At 43.4% G+C, this 17967-nt stretch overlaps 1 long non-coding RNA gene across 1 annotated transcript; it reads right to left on the bottom strand.

The window, feature by feature from the left end:
• Positions 1-7897: 7897 nt before the first annotated feature.
• Positions 7898-12686, bottom strand: LOC149441999 (uncharacterized). Its single transcript, XR_016307253.1, has 2 exons — positions 12575-12686; positions 7898-8192 (listed from the first exon to the last, which is right to left on the bottom strand). It is a non-coding gene; the product is annotated as an uncharacterized LOC149441999 (long non-coding RNA).
• Between the last annotated feature and the right edge of the window lie 5281 nt (positions 12687-17967).

Raw genomic sequence — 17967 nt, 5'->3', positions numbered from 1 at the left:
GTGTCTATAGGACACAGCGATCACGGAGATCGCCAGGTGCGCTTCCCCGGGGGCACGCAGGAGAGCGCGTTCCGGGAGGACGTCATATGACGCCCTCCCAGAACTGGCCGGCCGCAGTGTAGCCGTCATTCGGCTATCTGCGGTCGGCAACTAGTTAATCTGAATATGTGCATCCTATTTAGTTGATGTCAAGATCATTATCCCCTGCCTCTTATGTATTCACCACTACCCATTATATAATTCCTAGGATTGTATCCATTTGTATTGCGATGTTCATGAAGGAACAGCTAAAGACGGCTATACAATATGGAACTTCACTGCAGATGAATGTAGAAAGGACATTCCATTGCCTCATATTGATCATCTTTGCCTATACAGCTGTTTTTGAAGACGCCGAATGGTTCTTTATTTTAATTCTTTGATTTTACTATGATTGCAACTAGAGATGAGCGAATTTCTCAAAAATTCGATTCGGCTGATTCGGCGAATTCCAGTATGAAATTCGATTCGATGCGAATTAATTCGCTACGAAGTTAACTTATTAAAAGGGTTTCTAGGCTTCAGAGAGCCTTTAAATTAGTGCAGAACACTGTACCTTTAATTTAAATGCCCTTGGAGATGAGGAAGGAGAAGGAGAAGGAGAAGGATGAGAAGAAGGAGAAGGAGAAGGATGAGAAGAAGGAGAAGGAGAAGGATGAGAAGAAGGAGAAGGATGAGAAGAAGGAGAAGGAGAAGGATGAGAAGAAGGAGAAGGAGAAGGAGAAGGATGAGAAGAAGGAGAAGGAGAAGGATGAGAAGATGGAGAAGGAGAAGGATGAGAAGAAGGAGAAGGATGAGAAGAAGGAGAAGGAGAAGGATGAGAAGAAGGAGAAGGAGAAGGATGAGAAGAAGGAGAAGGATGAGAAGAAGGAGAAGGATGAGAAGAAGGATGAGAAGAAGGAGAAGGATGAGAAGAAGGATGAGAAGAAGGAGAAGGATGAGAAGAAGGAGAAGGAGAAGGATGAGAAGAAGGAGAAGGATGAGAAGAAGGAGAAGGATGAGAAGAAGGATGAGATGAAGGAGAAGGAGAAGGAGAAGGATGAGAAGAAGGAGAAGGAGAAGGATGAGAAGAAGGAGAAGGAGAAGGAGAAGGATGAGAAGAAGGAGAAGGATGAGAAGAAGGAGAAGGATGAGAAGAAAGAGAAGGAGAAGGAGAAGGATGAGAAGAAGGAGAAGGATGAGAAGATGGAGAAGGAGAAGGATGAGAAGAAGGAGAAGGATGAGAAGAAGGATGAGAAGAAGGATGAGAAGAAGGAGAAGGATGAGAAGAAGGACAGTTCTGTGACAGTTTCTGTCTATTTCTGACAGTTCTGGGACATTCACTCCATACAGCGGTTGAAACATTGTATCTATTTGTTTCCATAAATGACATTCTGCAGATACACTTAGAGGAGCTCTGCAGATACACTTTTTGCCGGCTTGGAATTATTCTTATTTTCATCCTACTTCTTCTTCTTCTTCTTCTTCATCCTCATCCTCTTCTTCTTCTTATGAGGATGAGGATGAAGAAGAAGAAGAAGAAGTAGGATGAAAATAAGATTAATTCCAAGCTGGCAAAAAGTGTATGTGCAGAGTTCCTCTATTTCTGACAGTTCTCTGACAGCTCCTTCACATGTACAGCGGTTGAAACATCTGTATCCTAAATGGAAACTAATAGATACAATGTTTCAACCGCTGTACATGTGTTCCTTCTGTCAGAGAACTGTCAGAAATAGCGGAGCTCACTGCAGGGACACTTTTGCCGGCTGATCGGGAAATATTCGATTCGCGCACCCGAAGTAGGCAAAATTTCGGATTCGACGCGAATCGAATATTTCCTGAAATTCGACTCGAATTCCGGTTCGCCTGGTTCGATTCGCTCATCTCTAATTGCAACATGTTCACTCTGTCTATGTCAACCTTTCTTCATGATCTAAGTGATCAAATAAATACAATATTGCATTTACTTTTGTAGTAATATAATACTCCGCATAGGATTTAATTAACCACTTTCAGGGGGCTCTGCACTAGCCAACTGCCACTTTTTGTATTCATGTACAAATCCTGTATGTGGGTCATTAGTAGTCATACATGCGATGCGTTTCGAGATGATAACTTCTCTTCTTCAGGAATGTAATATATGACCGTAATTGTATTCCATAATTGCAAACTTGTATATAACCATGTAAGTATTTTAACTGCCTCCCGCCCCCATATAGTCCAATGATGGGCGCAAGGTGGTTCTCTCATTCTGGGAGGAGTCATATGACATCCTCCCATTCTCACCGCACATGCGCAGCTCAGGGAGTGCGCAGCGTGGCGATCGGCAGTGCGCTGTGTCCTTCGGACACAGCGGATCACCGATCCACGGAAAGAGCCGAAGATGTCGGCTCAGTCATGTGATCAGCTGTGTCCAATCACAGCTGATCACATGTAAACACAGAAATGCCGGTTATTGGCATTTCTCTCCTCTCGAGCTATCACACTGACAGAGGAGAGGAGAGCCGGTAGTCGGCATTCCTCAGAGGGGACATGTACACCGATCATCAGGGCACTGATGATCAGTGTGGCCCCAGAAGTGCCACTTGTCAGAGTCCATCAGTGCCACCTGTCAGTGCTGAACAGTGCCACGTGCCAGTGCCACATCAATGCCACATATTAGTGCCCATCTGAGCTGCCTTTCAGTGTCACCCATCAGTGCGAGTCAGTGCCACCTATCAATGCCAATCAGCGCCACCTATCAGTGCCAGTCAGTGCCACCTATCAGTGCCAGTCAGTGCCACTTATCAGTGCCCATCAGTGCCGCCTATCAAATCCTGTCAGTGTCGCCTAACAGTGCCAGTCAGTGCCGCCTATCATTGCCAGTCAGTGCCGCCTATCAGTGCCATATATCAGTGCTGCCTTTCAGTGCCCATCAGTGATGCCTGTCAATGCCCATCAGTGCCACCTACCAGTGCCTCCTCATCAGTGCCCATCAGTGCCACCTAACTGTGTCCATCAGTGCAGCCTATCAGTGTCCATCACTGCAGCCTCATTAGCGCACATCAGTGAAGGAGAAAAATTACTTATTTACAAAATTTTATAACAAAAACTAAGAAAAAACATTTTTTTTCCAGAATTTTCAGTGGTTTCTGGTTTGTTTAAGAAAAAATAAAAAATCCCCGAGGTGATTAAATACCACCAAAATAAAGCTCTATCTGTCACAAAAAATGATAAAAATGTCATATGGGTACAGTGTTGCATGACCGCGCAATTGTCATTCAAAGTGTGACAGCGCTGAGAGCTGGAAATTGGCCTGGGCAGGAAGGGGGTAGAAGTGCCCGGTAGGCAGGAAGGGGGTAGAAGTGCTCTGTAGGCAGGAAGGGGGTAGAAGTGCCCGGTAGGCAGGAAGGGGGTAGAAGTGCCCTGTAGGCAGGAAGGGGGCAGAAGTGTCCTGTAGGCAGGAAGGGGGTAGAAGTGCCCTGTAGGCAGGAAGGGGGTAGAAGTGCCCTGTAGGCAGGAAGGGGGTAGAAGTGCCCAGTAGGCAGGAAGGGGGTAGAAGTGTCCGGTAGGCAGGAAGGGGGTAGAAGTGCCCTGTAGGCAGGAAGGGGGTAGAAGTGTACGGTAGGCAGGAAGGGGGTAGAAGTGTCCGGTAGGCAGGAAGGGGGTAGAAGTGTCCGGTAGGCAGGAAGGGGGTAGAAGTGTCCGGTAGGCAGGAAGGGGGTAGAAGTGCCCGGTAGGCAGGTAGGGGGTAGAAGTGTACGGTAGGCAGGAAGGGGGTAGAAGTGCCCGGTAGGCAGGAAGGGGGTAGAAGTGTCCTGTAGGCAGGAAGGGGGTAGAAGTGCTTGGTAGGCAGGAAGGGGGTAGAAGTGCCCGGTAGGCAGGTAGGGGGTAGAAGTGTACGGTAGGCAGGAAGGGGGTAGAAGTGCCCGGTAGGCAGGAAGGGGGTAAAAGTGTCCTGTAGGCAGGAAGGGGGTAGAAGTGCTTGGTAGGCAGGAAGGGGGTAGAAGTGCCCTGTAGGCAGGAAGGAGGTAGAAGTGCCCTGTAGGCAGGAAGGAGGTAGAAGTGTACGGTAGGCAGGAAGGGGGTAGAAGTGCCCTGTAGGCAGGAAGGAGGTAGAAGTGTCCTGTAGGCAGGAAGGGGGTAGAAGTGTCCGGTAGGCAGGAAGGGGGTAGAAGTGCCCTGTAGGCAGGAAGGGGGTAGAAGTGTCCGGTAGGCAGGAAGGGGGTAGAAGTGCCCGGTAGGCAGGAAGGGGGTGACAGTGCCCGGTAGGCAGGAAGGGGGTAGAAGTGTCCGGTAGGCAGGAAGGGGGTAGAAGTGTCCTGTAGGCAGGAAGGGGGTAGAAGTGCTTGGTAGGCAGGAAGGGGGTAGAAGTGCCCGGTAGGCAGGAAGGGGGTAGAAGTGCCCGGTAGGCAGGAAGGGGGTAGAAGTGTCCTGTAGGCAGGAAGGGGGTAGAAGTGTCCGGTAGGCAGGAAGGGGGTAGAAGTGTCCTGTAGGCAGGAAGGGGGTAGAAGTGCTTGGTAGGCAGGAAGGGGGTAGAAGTGCCCGGTAGGCAGGAAGGGGGTAGAAGTGCCCTGTAGGCAGGAAGGGGGTAGAAGTGCCCTGTAGGCAGGAAGGGGGTAGAAGTGCCCGGTAGGCAGGAAGGGGGTAGAAGTGTACGGTAGGCAGGAAGGGGGTAGAAGTGCCTGGTAGGCAGGAAGGGGGTAGAAGTGTACGGTAGGCAGGAAGGGGGTAGAAGTGCCCGGTAGGCAGGAAGGGGGTAGAAGTGCCCGGTAGGTGAGGGGTTAAACAGTAGAGATAGTACTGAAATGACAAAATGAATATTGTCTGGGTACGCCATTTACCGCCAATGTCACTGGGGTCACCATATGGGGCCAGGGATGGGAAAACCTTAGATGGTTCAAAAACAGTAGTCTATTGAAGGACTTATATGTGCCAGCGACAAGGTATATGCACAACCCAAAGGAGCATTCAGAAAAGGAAAATCCTTGTTGTGGAGTAACTGTAATAATCCCAGATGGAAAGGCCCGATATATATGCGATGGTAACAGAGAATGGTTACTCATCAATAAGGGCTGAATGATCTTGATCCAATGATGTATAGTATATAGGACGGCAGGATGGTGTGTCCACGTGCAGCACCTCTGAAAGTGCCTTCTTAATGTTGAACAAACCAAAACACAACGCTCCATACCCCTGATGATGTGTATTGATGGCGAAACATGTTGGGCGGGGCCTAGACAGTGACATCACACACACGCCGATACCCTGGATTCTAGTGTCTGTTTGTTATGCGCTCTTAATTCCTCCTTTTTGTGAGTATATGTGCGCTGTTTTAAAATGAAAAGTGTTTTTACGTTACGTTTACATAACAACATGGCGGTTCTTTAATCTTCTTCTCGGAGGATTTTTTTGCCTACATTATTGGAGGATTCCTTCTTTGATCTGTCTTAGATTGTAAGCTCCCAGGATCAGACCCTCCTGACCCTCTTGTATTGAACTGTATTGTTGCTGTATTGTCTCCCTTTATATTGTAAAGTGCTGAGCACACTGTTGGCGCCATAAATCCTGTATAATAATAATAATAATAATCTGTCACAATATGTAGAGGAGGAGATGAAATGATATTATCATTGGGACGAGTGCCAACTAAGAGCACACAGGCGTGTATTGATCTCTATTGATCTCTGGATTAATCATTGGGTGGAGGGATCACGGATGAACACTTTCAGGATTTATTGTCACTAGAGATGAGCGAATTATTCAAAAATTCGATTCGGCTGATTCGCCGAATTTGCGGGAGAAATTCGATTCGATGCAAATTTATTCGCCGCGAATTTAACTTATTAAAAGGGTTTCTAGGCTTCAGAGAGCCTTTATATTAGTGCAGAACACTGTACCTTTAATTTAAATGCCCTTGGAGTCTGCTGGGGAAGAGAAATAATACTGTCAGTCAGTATGACATGCAGATGAGTGCCGTCCATCTTAGAATCACCGCACACTTCACTCATTTGGGCAGTCACGGGGCACGACGAAGAAGAAGAAGAAGAATGAAAAGAAGAATGAAAAGAAGAAGAAGAAGAATGAAAAGAAGAAGAAGAATGAAAAGAAGAATGAAAAGAAGAAGAAGAAGAATGAAAAGAAGAAGAAGAAGAATGAAAAGAAGAATGAGAAGAATAATGAAAAGAAGAATGAAAAGAAGAATGAAAAGAAGAATGAAAAGAAGAAGAAGAATGAAAAGAAGAAGAATTAAAGTACAGCAAAAAGTGTATCTGCAGAGAGCTCCGCTATTTCTGACAGTTCTCTGACAGTTCCTTCACATTTACAGCGGTTGAAACATTGTATCTATTTGTTTCCGAATAAAAACATCTGTATCCTAAATGGAAACAAATAGATACAATGTTTCAACCGCTGTAAATGAACTGTCAGAACTGTCAGAAATAGCGGAGCTCTCTGCAGTGACACTTTTGCCGGCTGATCGGGAAAAATTCGATTCGTGCACCCGAAGTTTGCTAAAATTCGGATTCGATGCGAATCAAATTTTTCCTGATATTCGAAACGAATTCCACTTCGCCTGGTTTGATTCGCTCATCTCTAATTGTCACCATTGGAATTTGTGTTGAACTGAGCACTTCATGTCCTCCATAATCATAAATAATTGCTGCGCTGCCTCTAATGAGTGAATATACCACCCTATAGACGTGTTAGTGATCCACAAATCATACGTGTTCCTCTATACCATAGGTCCTTCCCATTGACTTAAAGCATCCCTATGTTGGGGAAAAATCATTACATGTAAATGCCCTGTGTGCTTCAACCAACAAGTGTACCAAATGAGTGAAATAAATAAACAATGAAACCATCAAACTAGAAATATAGTGCACTTGTATACAAATAATAGTAAGTCCCAATCAGCGTTCAACCATTTAAAGTTCCAACATGAAATAATATCCCCATCCACATCCAGTGTACTAGGTGATACAGTGATTAATCTTATCCATAAAATTCTTTGTGTTGAGTGCTCCGCTTAGTGCTCCCCCCTCCAGGGCCCCACTCACCACAAATTGTTAACCACCTGCAATGGTAGGTCAAATGGCGCTTTTAGGTGTAGCACCACTCTCCCGCAGCGAGCTAGCTGTCTGTATAGTCTTGATGCCTCTATCTGCTGGTTGCAGGTTCAATAAGTAAAAACACCTCCAGACCAGGGGCGACCTGACAACTCATGGGGCCCTCGGGTAATAGGGGATCATGGGGCCCCTGTGTTCTTACCCAAACTCAAAAAAGCCTATGAAAAAGGTACCAGGAGCATCTCATGGGGCCTCCTACTGACCCCGGGCCCTCGGGCAGTGCCTGAGTTTCCAAATGGTCAGTCCGCCCCTGCTCCAGACCGTCCATGATACTCCTCCACCACCGTGGAAACATCAAAGGGAAACTTCCATATCATAACACTGTTTTTATTAAGTAAAAAACACTTAAAAATGCACTTACATAAAAAGCATGTATCTGGCACTTTAAATCCTGGGACACAGCAATCCCTTCTCAAACGACAAGTGTAGCTCTGTCAAGCCCCATCCTACGCGTTTCGTTATATGACGTCATCAGGAGCGCGGCTGCAGTGCCCCACTTGATGTCCACATATACCCCCCAAAAGGTCTGTAAACCATTTTTATGGTGTATTCACACAATTGTCTACTAACACACATTTGTGGTATTGCTAGCAGCAGCCAGTTTACTCATTTAATCCTCTGCGCAGGCTACACTTACACATATCCTCTATTAGTTTGGCTGATCGCACTCATTTATTGCAGCGTTGTGTTTTGGATAGTCCAACATTAAGAAGACCCTTTAGATGTTCATATGATTGTTTTTTATGAAGAGATGCGCACCAAGTGTATGACAATATTGTTACAAATTATTTATTCAACTTTCTTTTTGGTAGCAGCACTCATGTGGTCACGTTCTGTTCTTCCTAAATGCAAATCATTTTTTTTATGAAGCTTCCATATTGTTTGGATATCGTAAATCTTGCATTCAGTGACTCTTTCCACCACTAGCAGGCGTTGGCTTCGTCCAGTAGGCTGGATTTGTCGGGTTTCCTCTCACAGATCCAGGGAAGGAGATCAGTACACGGAGATAGTACGGGAGTTTTCCCCATCTTCGCACACTTTGTAGACGGAGTGTTTGCCAGAGACAACCTGGAGAGAAGAAGGGACACCATCAACTCTTTGTGTCAGTAGATTGGAGGAAGAGGCTGCTCTGTGTTTTCTACTACCTGATATCTGAGCAGTCCATTAGGGATAAGGGTACAAAAAGCTTCCCAGGATCCAGATCTTCAAGCCAATCATTTTAGAGCAAACGGTGTACCATGCCAATGTGCCCCCACAAAGGGTACCCCTCCTGCACACATCTCCAATACTAGGCTGACTTTGTTGTGCCATGTGGGGAATCCTTGGCTGTTCTATGTCTTTAATCTTTCACAGTACCATTAGGTAGGACGGGTGACCTTCCAGTAAGTGTGCTGACATCTACATACAGTATGTCTCAGTACTAATACACTCCTCCTAGATTAGGGAAGGACTGCGCTGCATGGAAGAACCTTGACATCTTCTGTTGCCTCAACATATACCAGTTACAAATAAGCCAAACTGCCCTGAATTCAGTTTGAGCAGTGTTTGGTGAAATTTAAAGAAGCTTGGATTGGATGCCGATCTCAAACGTGAAAGAAGTTCATTTTGAAATCTTTGCAATCTATTAAAAATAAAAGTATTCCCAGCCTTTGCCATGACACTCAACATTGAGCTCTGGTGCATCCTGTTCCCACTGATCATCCATGAGATGTTTCCAAAACTTGACTGGAGTCCACTTGTGGGACATCCAGTTGATTGGAGTCCACCTGTGGGAAATTCAGTTGATTGGAATCCACCTGTGGGAAATTCAGTTGATTGGATATGATTAGGAAAGGCATAAACCTGTATATAGAAGGTCCCACAGGTCACAGTGCATGTCAGAGCACAAACCAAGCCATGAAGTCCAAAGAATTGTCCGTAGACCTCTGAGACAGGATTGTATCAAGACACAGACCTAGGGAAGGGTACAGAAAAATGTCTGCAGCATTGAAGGTCCCAATGAGCCAAGTGGCCTCCATCATCCATAAATGGAAGAAGTTTTGACCCACCAGGAATCTTCCTATAGTGGGCCGCCTGGACAAAATGAGTGATCGAGGGAGAAGGGCCTTAACAAAGGAGGTAACCAAGCATCCGATGGTCACTCTGAAAGAGCTCCAGCATTTCTCTGTGGAGAGAGGAGAACCTTCCAGAAGAACAACCATCTCTGCAGCACTCCACCAGTCCGGCCGGTATGGTAGAGTGGCCGAAGAAACAAAACTCTCTGGTCTGATGAAACAAAGATTGAACTCTTTGGACTGAATGCATCATGTCTGGAGGAAACCAGGCACCGCTCCCCACCTGGCCAATACCATCCCTACAATGAAGCATGGTGGTGGTAGCATCATGCTGTGGGGATGTTTTTCAGCAGCTGGAATGGGGAGACTAGTCATAATCAAAGGAAAGATGAATGCAGCAATGTACAGACACATCCTTGATGAAAACCTGTTCCAGAGTGCTCTGGACCTTAGACTGGGGGGACGGTTCATCTTTCAACAGGACAATGACCCTAAGCACACAGCCCACATAACAAAGGAGAGTATAGGGGCCAACTCTGTGAATGTCCTGGAGTGGCCCAGCCATAGCCCAGACTTGAACATCTCTGGAGAGATCTGAAAATGGCTTTGAACCGACGCTCAACATCCAATTTGATGGAGCTTGAGAGGTACTGCAAAAAACAATGGGAGAAATTGCCCAAAAATAGGTGTGCCAAGCTTGTAGCATCATACTCAAAATGACTCAAGGCTGGAATTGGTGCTAAAGGGGCTTCAACAAAGCATTGAGCAAAGGCTGGGAATACTTATGTACATGGGGGGGGGCTGGGAATTCTTATGCACATGTTTTTTTTAAATTTTGAATTAATTGCAAAGATTTCAAAACAAACTTCTTTCCCGTTGTCATTATGGGGGATTGTTTGTAGAATGTGGAGGAAAAAAAATATTGAATCCATTTTGGAATAAGGCTGTAACATAACAAACGTGGCAAATGTTAAGCGCTGGGAATACTTTCTGGATGATCTGTGTGGGAAAGGATTGTTGATCAAATATGGCGATGGCCACATTTGGTCAATGCCATTGCCCATGTACAGCCAGTGACCATATTTGTATTGTCATTGCTATCCCTGTCTCTTTGCTGACATGGCTGGAGATACACAGCCGTGGAAGTAATGTGCTGGTGACAGAGGCAGTTGCTAGGGACGCAGCGGGAGTCAGCACCTTCTGTTTTGATAGTAACCATTGGAGTAGAAAGCTCATATATAGAAGCGGTAGAAATACACCGCAATACAATGTCTATGGCAGGGAAAGTCTGTGGAAAAGGTTTTCAGGTGTATCAGACATGGTGCCCAGAGAGCCAGACCGCAAAATCTCTGGGGGTCAGATATGACTGTACAATTCATATATATACAGGTGAAACTCGAAAAATTAGAATATTGTGCAAAAGTTCATTTATTTCAGTGCAGCAACTTAAAAGGTGAAACTAATATATGAGACTCATTCCATGCAAAGCAAGATAGTTCCAGCCGTGATTTGTCATCATTGTGATGATTATGGCTTACAGCTCATGAAAACCCCAAATCCACAATCTCAGAAAATGAGAATATTGTGAAAAGGTGCAATATTCTCGGCTCAAAGTGTCCCACTCTAATCAGCTCATTCAGCCATAACACCTGCAAAGGGTTCCTGAGCCTTTAAATGGTCTCTCAGTCTGGTTCAGTAGGAATCACAATCATGGGAAAGACTGCTGACCTGACACCATCATTGACACCCTCCATAAGGAGGGAAAGCCTCAAAAGGTAATTGCAGAAGAAGTTGGATGTTCCCAAAGTGCTGTATCAAAGCACATTAATAGAAAGTTATGTGGAAGGGAAAAGTGTGGAAGAAAAATAAAAGTGTTGGGGACTTTCACAAGGAGTGGACTGAGGCTGGAGTCAGTGCATCAAGAGCCACCACAGACAGACGGATCCTGGACATGGGCTTCAAATGTTGTATTCCTCTTGTCAAGCTGCTCCTGAACAACAAACAACGTCAGAAGTGTCTTACCTGGGCTAAAGAAAAACAGACCTGGTCTGCTGCTCTGTGGTCCAAAGTCCTCTTTTCTGATGAGAGCAAATTTTGCATATCATTTGGAAACCAAGGACCCCGAGTATGGAGGAAGAATGGAGAGGCCCAAGGACCCCGAGTATGGAGGAAGAATGGAGAGGCCCAAGGACCCCGAGTATGGAGGAAGAATGGAGAGGCCCAAGGACCCCGAGTATGGAGGAAGAATGGAGAGGCCCCAGGACCCCGAGTATGGAGGAAGAATGGAGAGGCCCAAGGACCCCGAGTATGGAGGAAGAATGGAGAGGCACAAGGACCCCGAGTATGGAGGAAGAATGGAGAGGCACAAGGACCCCGAGTATGGAGGAAGAATGGAGAGGCACAAGGACCCCGAGTATGGAGGAAGAATGGAGAGGCACAAGGACCCCAAGTATGGAGGAAGAATGGAGAGGCCCAAGGACCCCGAGTATGGAGGAGCAATGGAGAGGCCCAAGGACCCCGAGTATGGAGGAAGAATGGAGAGGCACACACTGCAAGATGCTGGAAGTCCAGTGTGAAGTTTCCACAGTCTGTGTTGATTTGGGGAGCCATGTCATCTGCTGGTGTTGGCCCACTGTGCTTCATTAAGTCCAGGATCAGCGCAGCCGTCTACCAGGAGATTTTGGCGCACTTCATGCTTCCTTCCGCAGACGAGCTTTATGGGGATGCTGACTTCATTTTCCAGCAGGACTTGGCACCTCCCACACTTCCCACAATTCTAAAAGCACCAAAACCTGGTTCAATGACCATGGGATTACTGTGCTTGATTGGCCAGCAAACTCGCCTGACCTGAACCCCATAGAGAATCTATGGGGCATTGCCAAGAGAAAGATGAGAGACATGAGACCGAACAATGCAGAAGAGCTGAAGGCCGCTATTGAAGCATCCTGGTCTTCCATAACACCTCAGCAGTGCCACAGGCTGATAGCTTCCATACCACGCCGCATTGAGGCAGTAATTGCTGCAAAAGAGGCCCAAAGCAAGTACTGAGTACATATGCAGCTTCTACTTTTCAGAGGTCCGATATTGTTCTATGTACAATCCGTGTTGTATTGATTGCATGGAATATTCTCATTTTCTGAGATTGTGGATTTGGGGTTTTCATGAGCTGTAAGCCATAATCATCACAATGATGACAAATCACGGCTGGAACTATCTTGCTTTGCATGGAATGAGTCTCATATATTAGTTTCACCTTTTAAGTTGCTGCACTGAAATCAATCAACTTTTGCACCATATTCTAATTTTTCGAGTTTCACCTATATACTGTATATATAGATACATACATATATATATAAAAATCTTATGTCTATATATGATGATATGATGACTACTCACTCCGCTGTGTTCTCAGGCCAAATCCACTCAGTCACGGAAACATCTCCAGACCATGTAACCCTCTGCTGTAATCCAACCCAGAACTCTGCATTCGTACTCTGCATGTGGCACTGAAACATAAATAATATTAATAATAATCACATAAGATGTCAAAGTGGTATTAGTTAATGTGTGTTAATTATTGGATGGGTTAGTTGAGGCTCAGCGATCTTTGGCCCATGGATGGCTCACAAGACACTTCTATATATCATGGACTAAAACAGGTAATATTTTATATGGTCATGTATCCTCTTATTATGTGTGCCATGTCACTAGAATTGATCATGTGGGGTGATGTAAATGTAGACATTAGGTCATGGTTTTGCTGATTGCACCAGCTTCAACATGGGGTAGGACTTAGAAAAAGAGCAGGCTTCTGGGAAATCAGTAGAATTTAGAGAATATAGGGCTCCAACATATCCATGAAATAACAGTGGCATTTGGTTTGAAAAAGTAGCTCCACTAAAATTCTACATATAAACAATATGTGACTCTGCTATATAGCTGTCACAGTCAGTGGTCACGCTTGGAGACCAGTGGCTATAGCAGTAGAGAGGCTCCTACTGACCCGCTGGGTAAGTGCAGCAGCAGATCACCCTGTCGGATGACATGGGCTCACCTGAAGTACAAGGTACTAACAAGTACTACACACTACAAGTAATACCCATGTTCACCAGAGCTTCTGATGGTGGAGATGGGTTTTGCTGAGTGTAAGTACCAGGTTGCAGTCTTCAGGATCGCCCCAGCAGGAGGTGAACAAGGAGGGGTCCAGTACCAGATATATCAGGTATGGATCAAGTGGAAGCATAGTCATTAAACAAGCCAAAGTTTGGAAACAGGTGGTCACAGGATGGGATCAAGCAGAGGAACAAGCCAAAGGTCAGTAACGAGTGGTAGAAGAGATACGGATGGCAGCAGGAGTGACAAGACCAAGATTCTGACTGGAAAGAGCACAGTAATCTGGCAAATTGGTGGTGCAAAGGCATGGATTAAATAGGAAGTTGATGGGAGGAGCAAAGGCTTTAAGGTTCAAGCTAAGATCTTTCAAGCAATTGTCCAGGTATCTGTCCAGCATCCCAGATGTCCCAACAAGAAAAGACATCACCAAACACAGCGGAGGTTGCAGGTTCAGACCCGGGTCCTGACAATAGCATTGTTATGGATGTGGGTACAGAGACAAGGAAGGTCAGAGTAATACAGAATTATTACTCTAATATCTCATGGCTGCCACCAGATGACCAGATGTCAAGAATGTCAAGGATGACCCTTGGTGGGTCCTGGTAGGGCCTGTGGTGCCTAGCTAATGGGGGGCCAGGGCCTTGTTTGGTGGAGGAAGAATGAGGGAAGGGTTTATATTGAGCAGGTAAAATCAGCTGTGATAGAAGAGTCACAACCTGCCATACCTCTGGTAACCTACAGGGGTAGACCTCACCAAAATGTATCTGGCTGGCCACACACAGGCATATATATTGTAAATCTTACATACAGTCTGGTGCCTTGGAAGGATTGGGGGAGTGGTCAAGTAATGAATACACTCCTCTGAAATTCCTCAAACTGTCCTGTAAGCTGATTTGTGGCAGAATTTTCCCTTCCCACTGCCCCCTCCCACTAGACATGATTTGGGGTAGCTTGCCACCACCTAGCAGTTTGTCCTCTGACTGGTGTGCTAGGCAACCATACACACACAGACACCAATCTGCAGACACAGTGCAGTTGCATCAGACTGACAACAACCTTAGACTGAATGTTTTAAGTGATACAATATTCCTCTAATCTTTGGACAGAGTGCAGCCTAGTGTGAACAGCCCCCTTCTTCCCTGCTGGGCTCACAGCCGATACGTCTACAGATTGTTTTGAGACTCAATGAGGCCTCTTATCCTTCTATAGGTAAAGGATACCAGAGATACTTGGCATATTGGTGTTTAATGTTCAATGTCCGGGTCAAGCTTGGAAATGTTTAATATGCGTCACCTGTCTCTTGATTACCGAATCATGTAATATCTGCAATACCACTAAAACTGAAAAAAATGCTTCTATCTTTTAAATGAACATCTCCAGTGTCTGTGATATCATCCCACATCTATGGGCTTAAAGTAGAATTCCAGGTTTACTAGAACTAGAAAAAGTTCAACCGCACCAAGCTGGACCAAACAAATTACTTCCATTGCATGATGATGTTGTACCTCAAACAATCTGATGTGACCCATATAGTTAATTCCATCACATCTATATCAAATAGGTCATCAAAAAATATATATTGTTTTTATAAAGGCAATGCACATTAAAATGGCTGATTTAGATGGACTTTATTGGTTGAACTAGATGGACCTTTATTGATTGAATTAGATGGATTTTATTTGTTGAACTAGATGGATTTTATTGGTTGAACTAGATGGACTTTTATTGGTTGAACTAGATGGACTTTTATTGGTTGAACTAGATGGACTTTTATTAGTTGTATTAGATTAATTTTATTGAATAAACTAGGAGTTATTATATAAATTAAATTAACGTTATTTGTTGAATTAAATGGACTTTATTGGTTGAATTAGATGGACTTTATTGGTTGAACTAGATGGACTTTATTGGTTGAATTAGATAGAATTGATTGGTTGAATTAGATGGAATTGATTGGTTGAATTAGATGGAATTGATTGGTTGAACTAGATGGACTTTATTGGTTGAATTAAATGGACTTTATTGGTTGAATTAAATGGACTTTATTGGTTGAATTAAATGGACTTTATTGGTTGAACTAGATGGACTTTTTGGTTGAACTAGATGGACTTTATTGGTTGAATTAGATGGACTTTATTGGTTGAATTAGATAGAATTGATTGGTTGAATTAGATGGAATTGATTGGTTGAATTAGATGGAATTGATTGGTTGAATTAGATGGAATTGATTGGTTGAACTAGATGGACTTTATTGGTTGAATTAAATGGACTTTATTGGTTGGACTAGATGGACTTTATTGGTTGTATTAGATTAACTTCATTGAATAAACTATTTAGGCTTTATTGGATAAATTAAATTTACTTTATTGGTTGGACTAAATGGACTTTTTTGGTTAAAATATATTGATTTTTTTTTTTTTAACTAGATGGTTTTTATTGGTTGAATTAGATAATATGTTTTGAATTAACTTTATGGGCTTTATTGAATACATTAAATTAACTTTATTGGCTTAACTAGATGGGCTTTACTGATTGAACTAGATAGAATTGTTTGGTTGAACTAGATAGAATTTTTGTGGTAAAACTAGATGGACATTTTAGTTAAACTTGATGAACTTTATTGGTTGAATTAGATGGACTTTATTGGTTGAATTAGATGGACTTTGTTGGCTGAACTAGATGGACTTTGTTTGTTGAACTAGATGGACTTTATTGGTTGAATTAGATGGACTTTGTTGGCTGAACTAGATGGACTTTGTTGAACTAGATGGACTTTATTGGCTGAACTAGATGGACTTTGTTTGTTGAACTAGATGGACTTTGTTGAACTAGATGGACTTTATTGGTTGAACTAGATGGACTTTGTTTGTTGAACTAGATGGACTTTGTTGAACTAGATGGACTTTATTGGCTGAACTAGATGGACTTTATTGGTTGAACTAGATGGACTTTATTGGCTGAACTAGATGGACTTTGTTGAACTAGATGGACTTTATTGACTGAACTAGATGGACTTTATTGGTTGAACTAGATGGACTTTATTGGCTCAACTAGATGGACTTTGTTTGTTGAACTAGATGGACTTTATTGGTTGAATTAGATGGACTTTGTTGGCTGAACTAGATGGACTTTGTTGAACTAGATGGACTTTATTGGCTGAACTAGATGGACTTTGTTTGTTGAACTAGATGGACTTTGTTGAACTAGATGGACTTTATTGGTTGAACTAGATGGACTTTGTTTGTTGAACTAGATGGACTTTGTTGAACTAGATGGACTTTATTGGCTGAACTAGATGGACTTTATTGGTTGAACTAGATGGACTTTATTGGCTGAACTAGATGGACTTTGTTGAACTAGATGGACTTTATTGACTGAACTAGATGGACTTTATTGGTTGAACTAGATGGACTTTATTGGCTCAACTAGATGGACTTTGTTTGTTGAACTAGATGGACTTTATTGGTTGAACTAGATGGACTTTATTGGTTGAACTAGATGGACTTTTTTGGCTGAACTAGATGGACTTTATTGGCTGAACTAGATGGACTTTATTGGCTGAACTAGATGGACTTTGTTTGTTGAACTAGATGGACTTTATTGGCTGAATTAGATGGACTTTATTGGCTGAACTAGATGGACTTTATTGGCTGAACTAGATGGACTTTATTGGCTGAACTAGATGGACTTTATTGGCTGAACTAGATAGATATGTGTCTTTTTTCAACCTGACTTTGTATGTAAACTTCTGGTGTAAAACCATAAGAAGGAAATAAAATGTAGGGTTTCGTTAAAACAATTTTATTACCAGAGCAAAATTTTAAACCCTTTTGCAAGAACTCAATTTCAAACTTGGAATAGAAAAGGGATTGACAACCTACAGACTTTTATTTAAGTTTTTTCTTTTTTCATATTTAGTGAGAATATTTCTTTTCCTGACACATAAGAACTGATATTCCAGTTATCTCTTCAATACTTTGCAGACGACCAACATGGCCCATGCTGAATCAGCCTTCAGTCAAAGAGCATGACTAGAGAACTACAAACCTGATTTAATAGGGGGTCACTCAGTAGCCTGTGCAGGTCCTCTGTAGAGAGATCACTGCTTCCATACACAGAGCAAGGGTTATTCTCTGCTGCACGCTGGCAGGGGACAGGATTTTCTACTCAGGCTGGGGCTGATTTCTACAGATAGATGGCGGACATCAAGTCATCAGTCAATGGGAAGAAATTACCTTGAGTATGGAGTCTTCACTCCTCACCGTAGCCAACACAGCTCCGTTCTCCACACAAAACCGCTCGCTGTCTTCTCTTGTCCTTTTATTAGTAGAAAAGAAATAACATTTCTGATTCACCAACGTCCATCCCTGGGGACACTTACTGGTGTAGTCTGGGGAAGAATATAACATGGGAAGTAGGACATTATTATTACAAGAGAGGATTTGGCGCACATAACGGATGTAACATTGTATTATTTATTGTATGTATGTAGTAATAATAATAATAATAACAACATTATTATGTCATTTTTTTAGACAATTTGATTTATTTATCTCAAAACTAACCTTTGAGATAAGGTATAGGTCACTTTTCCTATCATCTATTTTACAAATAAACATTTAATTTGGGTTCTTTAGTAACAATGTGCCGATTTTTGTAGTGTTTTTTGTAAGTAT

Source organism: Staurois parvus, unplaced genomic scaffold, assembly GCF_062004578.1.
Source record: "Staurois parvus isolate SC_StPar_1 unplaced genomic scaffold, SC_StPar_1.0 ptg000926l, whole genome shotgun sequence".
Taxonomy (NCBI): Eukaryota; Metazoa; Chordata; class Amphibia; order Anura; family Ranidae; genus Staurois; species Staurois parvus.
The sequence above is the reverse complement of the archived record's forward strand: the minus strand, read 5'-3'. Positions and strand labels throughout refer to the sequence as shown.